This window comes from Prunus dulcis, chromosome 6, assembly GCF_902201215.1.
Source record: "Prunus dulcis chromosome 6, ALMONDv2, whole genome shotgun sequence".
NCBI classification, from domain to species: Eukaryota; Viridiplantae; Streptophyta; class Magnoliopsida; order Rosales; family Rosaceae; genus Prunus; species Prunus dulcis.
The window spans coordinates 16,442,959-16,452,310 of NC_047655.1; the positions used below are offsets into that span (position 1 = coordinate 16,442,959).

The window sequence follows — 9,352 nt, forward strand, 5'->3', positions numbered from 1 at the left end:
AAATGATGACCATTCAGTATGAAATCAAAGCACTTAATTTACAAAGCACTTAATTTACCCACACCACTTAATTTACAATAGCTCTTTAAATTATCATAAATCACAGTTGAGAAAGCACAAAGAAGACAGAAAAGGAAGTTAAGAACATGAACAAGGAAAGCTCATTACTAATGAATGGAAGTGAAGTTGGAAGAGCTCCTGATCAATCACAGACAAAAGAACCCAAAAAAGGGAGAGCAATTTACATTTTGTTATAGCAAAGAAACCAACAAGAGACTTCCATAACTGTACATCAATGTCCTCGTCAGTTTGATTGGAGTGGAATAACAACAACACACTTCACTTGTGCTCTCATAGCTCATATTGGAATTTCGTCAAACACGTGGTGTGCGCAATGCGCAACTTAAACAGACCCAAACAACCAACTATGCAATATAGAAAACAACATTTAGCAATGTGAAAACAGAAACATAACTGGAAAAAAAAATTGAAACTAATTGCTACACAAAATTATACCAATCTAGGTAATGAATGGTACTGATAAGAAGGCAAGAGTTGGGGTAGAAGAAAATGCAAAATTTGGGATAGATGAAAAGCTGATAAGAACAGAGACAATAAAACATAAATTACCTATTCTATAGTAAATTGAGCTTAGGTTTTCGTAAGAACAGAGAAAATAAAACATGACTGAAAAGCTGTATAAAAGCAATCAAATTTATGGGCAGCTTTGAAATTGAAAATGGAGAAAGAGGAAGCAAAGAAGTTGTTGGAACCTACCAGGAATTAAGTCGTCGGCGCCGGAATCGTTTGTCACAGTCAGCTTCGTTTTCTCTTTACGGCTAGTCTGAAAAATTGAATGTATCTACGAACCCTAATTTTAAATGGTAGAGACATGGAGGGGATCAAACCTTAGAGAATCTCTGGTTTTCAATAATGGGCATGAAGCAAGGCTGAAATGGAGGTAAATTGTTTTGAAGAGAATGTAACGGTCGGACAGATTGATGTTTTGCTGATGAAAACGGTCGGTCTGTGTTTTTGAATTCTTGTGGCAACCATGTGAAAACATATAAAAATTATTACCTTTTATATTCTACATGTTATTTAAGTTTGAAATTGGGTTTTACTAAGTGTGTGTTTGGAGGAAGTAATTCTAAATTTTATGGAAATTGTAAATGACGGAATTTCCAATTACATTATTTAAAAATTCTGTCAATTGCAAATTTCAACGTTTGAATGTCATATATGTGGAATTTAAGAAATGGCAGAAATTACAATTTCACCTGTTTGGATAATCATCACATAATTAGAATTTACGTAAGAAATTTTTTTTTATTATTTTTTTTTTACAAGAGTCTTGTATAAAATCTTATAGGAATAATTAGCATAGTTCAACACATTATTATTATATATATAATTAGAAAGACTTGTGATGTACGAAAATGTCTAACAGCACATACCTCAATTGTTACTAATATAAAGAATTGCAACTGTAGCTTGTCTAATTTAAAAAAGTATAAATCATGTAATTAAAAAAAAATAAAGCTAATCATCCCAACCAATGTTTCAACAAAATAGCAAAAATTAAAAATGTCAACTAAATATAAAATGTGTCTACGCTTTTGGTAAAATAAACATAAACACCATTCCCTTCTTTCTCTCAGTTGGAAATGTCTTTAACATGAGAAACTGTTTCTCATTTTCTATAAACCAAGAGCATGCCTTCAGTTGTTCATCTGGACTAAGATCTGGAATTGCAATGACTTCATTATATACTTCTGTTGGATCAAGCTTTTGTGTAGTAGAATTGATAAAGTGTTCCAAAGATGAAGCCATTTTAGCCACTGAATCAGCAAGAACATTAGTTGTACCTCTTTTTTTTGGTGGGGGAATATCATAAGGTTTTTGATTTCTTCTCTTTGGACAACTAGAGCTGGGTGAAACATCATCAACCTGACAACTCTCAAAACCTTGAGTATCACTTTCCAAATCAACAATATTATTGGGATCACTCTTAGGAGTCATAACCTCAGCAACTTCTGCACATGTTTCAGCACCCTCTCCCGTAGCTCTATCTTTGCCACATAAATTCATTATTTCATCCTAGTTAGCAATCACTTTAAATCGAAAAGTTTTAGCACCTTCATGAGACTATCAAGCAAAAAATCAAAGTTAACCATTTATTTACCACAATTTTAGTCATATAAAAAGATATAATTGTATTATAAATTACCTTCACATACTCATCCCAAACATTGTCTTCATCTACAATGATCATCTTCTTTGTTACATCCCAATTGAATCCATTCTGACTTAATATATCATTGACTATACCATAAAACCTTTTCTAGGTTTTAACACGATTTCTTACGTTATCAGCACTTACTTCAATATCAAATTGTGCAGACAATATGACAGCAACGGTGTTATAAGCAACTACTTTCCAACCACCATCTCCTTTATGACCGATCTGACGTTCTTCTCTAAGTATATCCGCTAATGAACGCTCCATTTGTATATTCCATCGAAAATAGGCTTTGTCATCTCCTTCAGTGTCATTATTTTGCTTGTCTTTTCTTCTTCTCTGCTTTATTTTGTTTACTTTTTCTGCCATCTTATGTATTTAAAATTATTATAACAACAACATTAATAAATATGATCAACATATATTTGCATCAAAAAATGATCAACATATATAACAAAATAGACACATAAAGCTGAATAATAAGGAAAAAAAAAAAGATCAATAAAGAAGAGTACACATTTATTAAAACTGATAAGAAAAAACATGATTCAAATGTTTTCAACTCCATACATAAATTTAACTTGAGACAGTTCCAACTCAATTAATATATAATGACTGAAAACCATGAATTAGTGGCGCCTCGTGCTTGATAATCAAGAAACATCTGCATTGCTAATGTGTCACGGAACCACCAATATCACATCCACCAATATAAGATTACCTCAAACCACTTCCACTTGTCTCTTTCTGAACCACCAATATCACATGGCTGAAGTTTCAAATATTCTTGACTAATTCTCATCTTTGCACGCAACACACTATTAAATTGCTGGCTAATTGTTTCCTTAGAACGATAATAGTCAAAACCAATGACCCTAAACTTCAAGTTATGAGCAAGTATATTTTAAAAGGTAGCAACGGATTCTTCAATTAAAACATTTCTTGTCCGAGCCAATCCACCCTTTTCATGCAAAATAGTGCACAAACTTTGAAATGCTTTCTTACTAACTCGTAGTTGTTCAATACAATCAACTTCCTTCCCATTATACAAACGATTCAAGCGACATCGCCTTTCTTCATCCCAATCACGTGAGGGCTCTTTAACCAAATAATTTTCATTATACCATGCTCCAACAATGGCAATGATACATGTAATGGTACTAAGAATAATTGTCATTTTCTTCTTATTTTCTTCTTCGTCTCTAGCACGCTTGCGACTTAAATGGGCCAAAAAGTTATCTACATCATCACTAGCCATGCCTGTTTATATGTGTATAATTTTATTATGTAAGTAATCTACTTCACCTAAAAAAATATGACTCAACATTAACACATATAAAAAAAGAGGCCAGCAAGGTACCAAAAAGGAACCAAACCTGTCAGCATCCTCATATCCCGTGCACAAAGAGTTAAGACTAAATTAGACTGAAGACTTTAAACAAATACAATGAATGACCAAATTAAGCCTAGGGATTACATGATCCACACAACAGATGTTCAGGGGAAACAATTATTCACAGTTACCAGGATGTCCAAATCACAGTGCAGCTCCTATGATTAACACTATGCAATGAATTGTGTCCTAAACATAAGACAACTCAGAAAGGATATGCCTAATGATGCTAAAACAGGTCTCAAGAAGAGGAATGCTGCACTACAAAAAGATATATCCAGGTCCAATATGACTTATATTGGCTCTTCAAGCATTTGGGACCTTTTCTTATTTTTTGGCCTCTAAAAACATAGCAGGAGGGCTAGCCGCCTATTCTAATAGCCTCATGGCCATGTTCAATTAGTTAGATATAGCCCTTGATAAATATTAAAGGGACCTCTCCACCTAATGACGTAACATTTTTGGCTTGTATACTTATTTATTACTTTTTTAACAGGGTATGATTCCTCCCAGATCTAGGTTTGATCTCAAGACCAATTTCTGTTGGCCCTTCAAGTTAGGATTTTCTCCCTTGGGTTTCTGCTTTAGACTGATTTTCACAGGTAGACCTCTACATTGTTCCTGGTTCTACCTAGAGACCAACCTTAATTTCATCAACTTGTTATGAATATGATCATCTGATCCGTCCTTTCAATTGGCTTTGTAAAAGGAGCATATATCAATATTTCTAATAAGGAGCATATATCAATATTTCTAGAACGTGATAGCGACTGCTTTCCATTCCAACTAATCACAATACAATCAATACAAACACAAATATAACACAAAGCACAACCAAGCACATAGCAGGGGCAAGCACAAGGAGAAGAACAGAGAATTATTATCTTGTAAATAAAATTCAATTAATTGAAAAAGGAAAAATAGATAAAATATGCAAAACCCATGTCTTGTTTTCGAGAATGATCAAGAAACAGATTCAATTCAAGGAAGAATCAGAGAAAAAGCAAAGAGGAATTCAAACTAAACAAATTTTGAATATGGACATCGATTCAGAGAAAAAGAGAAAGAGAAGCCCGAAGAAAACACGAGAGAGAGAGAGAGAGAGAGAGAGGACTTACCGAAAAGTCGGAGGCGCTTGAGGAAGAAAGGCATTTGGTGAATGGAGGTGAGAAAGTTTGACCTTGCGTATGTATATGTCTCTACACTCTGTCTTTCTTACCTTGATTGGAAGAGCAAATATTGTTGTCAGATTGAAAGACAGAGAGGAGAAATAAAATAAAAGCAAAACCCTGGTTCTACAGATGAAAAGAATCAATATAGCAGACAAAAAAGAGGCCAACGACAAGGAAAGAAATTGAAAACGGAAACTCACCAGAAAACTTAGCAGAACGCCATCAAGAGAATACCCATGGTGCGCAGGCTTGTTCTCTTTGAAGAAGATAGGTTATTCCTGAAATTTTGGCAGGCAGAAGATGAAATTTTTGGTGGGCAGAAGATGAAAATTTTGGCGGGCAGAAGCTAGGTTATTGCAGGCAGAAGATGAAAATTCCCTCTCTGTTGGGAATTGTACAATTCCGCCTATTACCATGGAATTTCAACTCGGGATTATAGATGTGAAATTCCCATGATATTTTCCGCGTGTAATTTGGCAAATCCTGAGTTGATTTTGCCAAATGTTGAACTTTCCCCTTTTCCACGCTCCAAATCCCGAGTTATTTTACCACATTCAAACACACCATAATAGATTTATAAAGTAATGGGTATATGTCTAGAAAATAGAATTTTTAGGGACCTATATTGAACAAGCCCTTAAATAAATGTAAATGTGCGGTAAAATAGATTCATAAATTAAATTGCTTGTAAATAAATTGCTGGTATGGACAATAATCCTGCACCTTACTTTAAATAAATGTAAATATGCCGTAAAGTAAATTCATTAAGTAAATTGCTTGCTATGTGGACGTTAATCCCGCATCATACTTTAAATGAAAGTAAATGTGCGATAAAGTAAATTCATAAAGTATGAGAGTTAATTCCACATCATACTTTAAGTAAAAGTAAATGTGCGATAAAGTAAAATCACAAATTAAATTGCCTCATGTATGGACGTTAATTCCGCACCATACTTTAAATAATAAAGTAAATGTGCTTGTATGGGTACTAATTCTACTCAATACTTTTAAATAATAATAAAGGCAGTAGTGTGGACGATAAACCTGCACCACACTTTTAAATAAATACTGTTGTATGGGTAATAAAACCACATCATACAGTAAATAAATTGCATGAGTAATAAACCTACACCATATAGTAAATAAAGTAAATGTGGGGATAAAACCGCCACTGAATAAAATAAGAAAAGTGTTAGTATTATTAACGGTCTTCCACTGATAATATGTTTAGTATTACCAAGGGTCCATTTTTATTAGTGGTTAGTAATACAAGAGCAAATAAATATAATATATGACAGAGAGCAGACATATGACAGACAAGAGAAAAAGAAATAATCACATAGTGTTGAGTTGAGACAATTTAGAAGTAAAGGGGAGAGACTATCGTGCTGATAACGTGTTATAAAAATAAAATAAGCAGAGTATAGGAAGTATAACTGAATATTGAGAGTAGAATTGTATTTGCTCTTGTGATGTTTACACTGACAGAATTTCCTCTCAGATAGAAAGTCACTCTCTTTTGTTTCCTCTCACTCTTCATTTCTTCTCTTCCTTTCATTCCTCTCTTCTCCTTTGGTGTCTTCTACAATTGAATAAGCAAGTCTATTTATAGGCAAATTGGATGGCTTCATTATCCAACATCATCATTAAGCTTTTGACTAAGTTTCCAACATTATCATTAAGCTTTTGACTAAGCTTCCTTCTTTTCCTTTATGTGGGCTTCACCACTTTCATTACAACAACCATGACTTTATGCTAATATCTCAAAGCGAAGAGAGTCAAGACGCCAAGCACAAGTAGTCCCACATTGACAAAATGAAGCTAAATAATACGCTTTATAACACTCAAACATTGATAACGCATCGCCGAGCTTAGCAATGCAAGCTTGTAACCCAGGTGGGGGCTTTGAGGTGTTGGAACATTGGCCCAATATAGTGGGTCGGTTCGGAGTGGCTCTATTCTGGCCTGCCCATTCCAAGCTAGAAGTTGGGCCATGTGGCTTGGGCGAAGGCTTTGGGCTTCATGGTTCCTAGAGTGGAGGGAATTGCGTAAGGCTGGCTTCACAGAGCAACGATCACCTCCCGCTCCTGGTGGTGGAAGGATAATGGGTCGGTGCCACCCCGATACACTCTAGCCCGCTAGATTGTCCCGACTGAACCAAAACCTTTTTTTTGCTTAATTTGATTTTTTTAAAATTCTTTTGTTCTTATGCTTTTTGTTGCTGTCTGCTTAGGGTTCTTTCACTACTGTAAGGCCTTGTTAAAATGTTAAACCAAATAAAGCAGAGAATCTCCTCTCTTGTGAGATCTACTGAACATGCAGCCAAATAATTAGTTTCTGATTCTTTTTATTTTTTATTTTTTTTTTATGACTGAATAGTTTGTGATACTGGAAATTCAAGAAATAACCAATGTATATATGAGGGGTCTTTTCTAAAACTAAACGTGCACTCTGGTCTTGCTCTAATTTAATCATTTTGGTTTTGTTGGTTGTGGAATCTCTTTCCAGCACAGCAGTCTTTGGTACAAAATTAGTAGAAGAAACAATAAACTCTCTTGGTGTGGTCTTGTAGGTGCCAATCTAGCTTGCCTCGTAGAATTATTTTTGGGATCTCCGACCAGAATTTGATCGATGGTTTTTTTTCTTTTTCAAATTATGTTTTCCAACATTGGATTGAAAACTATTAGAACCGCATTGTCAATAAGAATTAAGTTTATTGGAACAAGAAGCTATAGCACTTGTGTGCCATTCTGATCATGTACATTCTTTTTATCCTCCTTGTTTTCAAGTATTTTTTCTATAATTTTTCCCTTTAGAAAATTCACTTTGGATGAGATCAAATCGAAGATCTTCCAACTCTCATAACATTTCAAACCGAGGTCTCAAACAGGAGGACCCAGATCAGAAGAACTGCATCCATTGGCTATAAGTGTTGCTAATTAATCGAGTATTGCAATCAAAGTTGGAAAAAAAATTTGCATAAAGGAGAAAACAATCACAGATGCAAGCAGAGCAAATCCTTAACACAACCATTAATCCTGGGGAAAATTCATACAAACTAACCCTAAGTGATAGGGCCCACCGTGCATTGTATTTCAATGATCTTAACCATCTAGTTTTTATATAATGCATGTTTTTGTAGATGGTAAAATGTATGTTTGTCTCACAAAGACTGAAAATTATTTTAGAGATCCCACAACTTAAGGGGGACTGTATATGTAATTATATGTACATATATATAGTGAGCTTCCATTGAGGGATCCCTTAAATAAGCTTATTAAAGGGACACCCTTGTAGGGCCAACCACACATTGTTTTTCAACCCAATGCTTTCCCTTTTTTTATGCTTTGGTTAAGTTACGAGTATACAGAACAACAATATTTTTATGTGGCAACAACAACAAGATGGCTCCAGTTTTTCCAACACCGCCTTCATTGTCTGGAAACGTTGGTTGTACCTAATAAGATATGTACAACTCTAGCAGAGATAGGCGTATGAAGATCAAAGGTCGTGATGGAGAGTTTTTTGGATGATGTTTCGAACTCTTAGTGAGTAGTGGCAAAAGAGATCCAGTTTCTAGTTTCTTTATCTACTGATTTATTTTTAACGTCTATTGAATTATGAGAAAAGTTTGTATAAGGCATATCTTGCTTGATTTATTTGTAATTAGTTGAATCAATAAGAAACTGTGGATTCAAGGTGTAGTCATATCCAGAGCAGTCAAGGTATGGTCAGTTGCCTTGTGAAAGAAGCTAGTAAGGAACAAATGAAATATTTCTACTTCTCTAGTAAATTAAATTGATACCTTTTAACAGAATGTTTACATTACCAACATTAAATTGAAATATTTTACAAGTGCTTCCTCCACAGATGCTTCATAATCAACAAACAAATTGATCTTGGATGTTTCCTACTTCAAAGCTCCTCCTCATATGGTTGCTCTACTCTCATAAATGAAAATCCAAGTATTCTACTTTAAAATTATTATAAATGCTTTGAAGTACCTAGAGTGTATCTCTTTTTCATTTGCTTATATATGCACAGCAGTGTCCCTGCAGCCTCCTTTAAAAAAATTTATGATAATAATGTCCCTGATACTAAACGAGGATCTTTTTGTTGTCCATTCTTTTAAGTTCTTTTTCACAGCACATCTGTAAGGCTAGAATGAGTTTTGGTGAAGACTATCTTTTTTTTTCGAATACTTGGATGCATGGACACAACTGAATCCTTTTTTTTTTTTCCTTGTTCCATTCACATGTGTAGATGGTGTCACTTAATTTGGAGAATCTTGCATTTCGTTCCGGTTATTAGTATCTTTCACGTCTCAATCTTTCTCATGAAAGTGGTGTCGCAGTTTGAGTTGTTAACGACAGGTTGTGATTCTGAAATTCAAGCAAACTGAGCTATACAAAAGTAGGTCTCATACAGGACGGATTAGTATTTGAAGACATATAAAAGAACTGCACCATATTGGTCGAAATCGAATAGCTTGGTTTACTTAGCTGTGGAGTCTGGTTTAAGTAAAACCATCTCTGGCACAAAATT

At 34.5% G+C, this 9,352-nt stretch overlaps 1 long non-coding RNA gene across 2 annotated transcripts; it reads right to left on the reverse strand.

The window, feature by feature from the left end:
- Positions 1 to 1,550: 1,550 nt before the first annotated feature.
- Positions 1,551 to 5,324, reverse strand: LOC117632054. Of its 2 annotated transcripts, XR_004586425.1 has the most exons (4): positions 5,008 to 5,324; positions 4,754 to 4,854; positions 2,231 to 2,611; positions 1,551 to 2,148 (listed from the first exon to the last, which is right to left on the reverse strand). It is a non-coding gene; the product is annotated as an uncharacterized LOC117632054 (long non-coding RNA). The 2 variants fall into 2 exon arrangements; XR_004586424.1 differs by lacking the exons at positions 1,551 to 2,148; positions 2,231 to 2,611 and adding an exon at positions 2,760 to 3,502.
- Between the last annotated feature and the right edge of the window lie 4,028 nt (positions 5,325 to 9,352).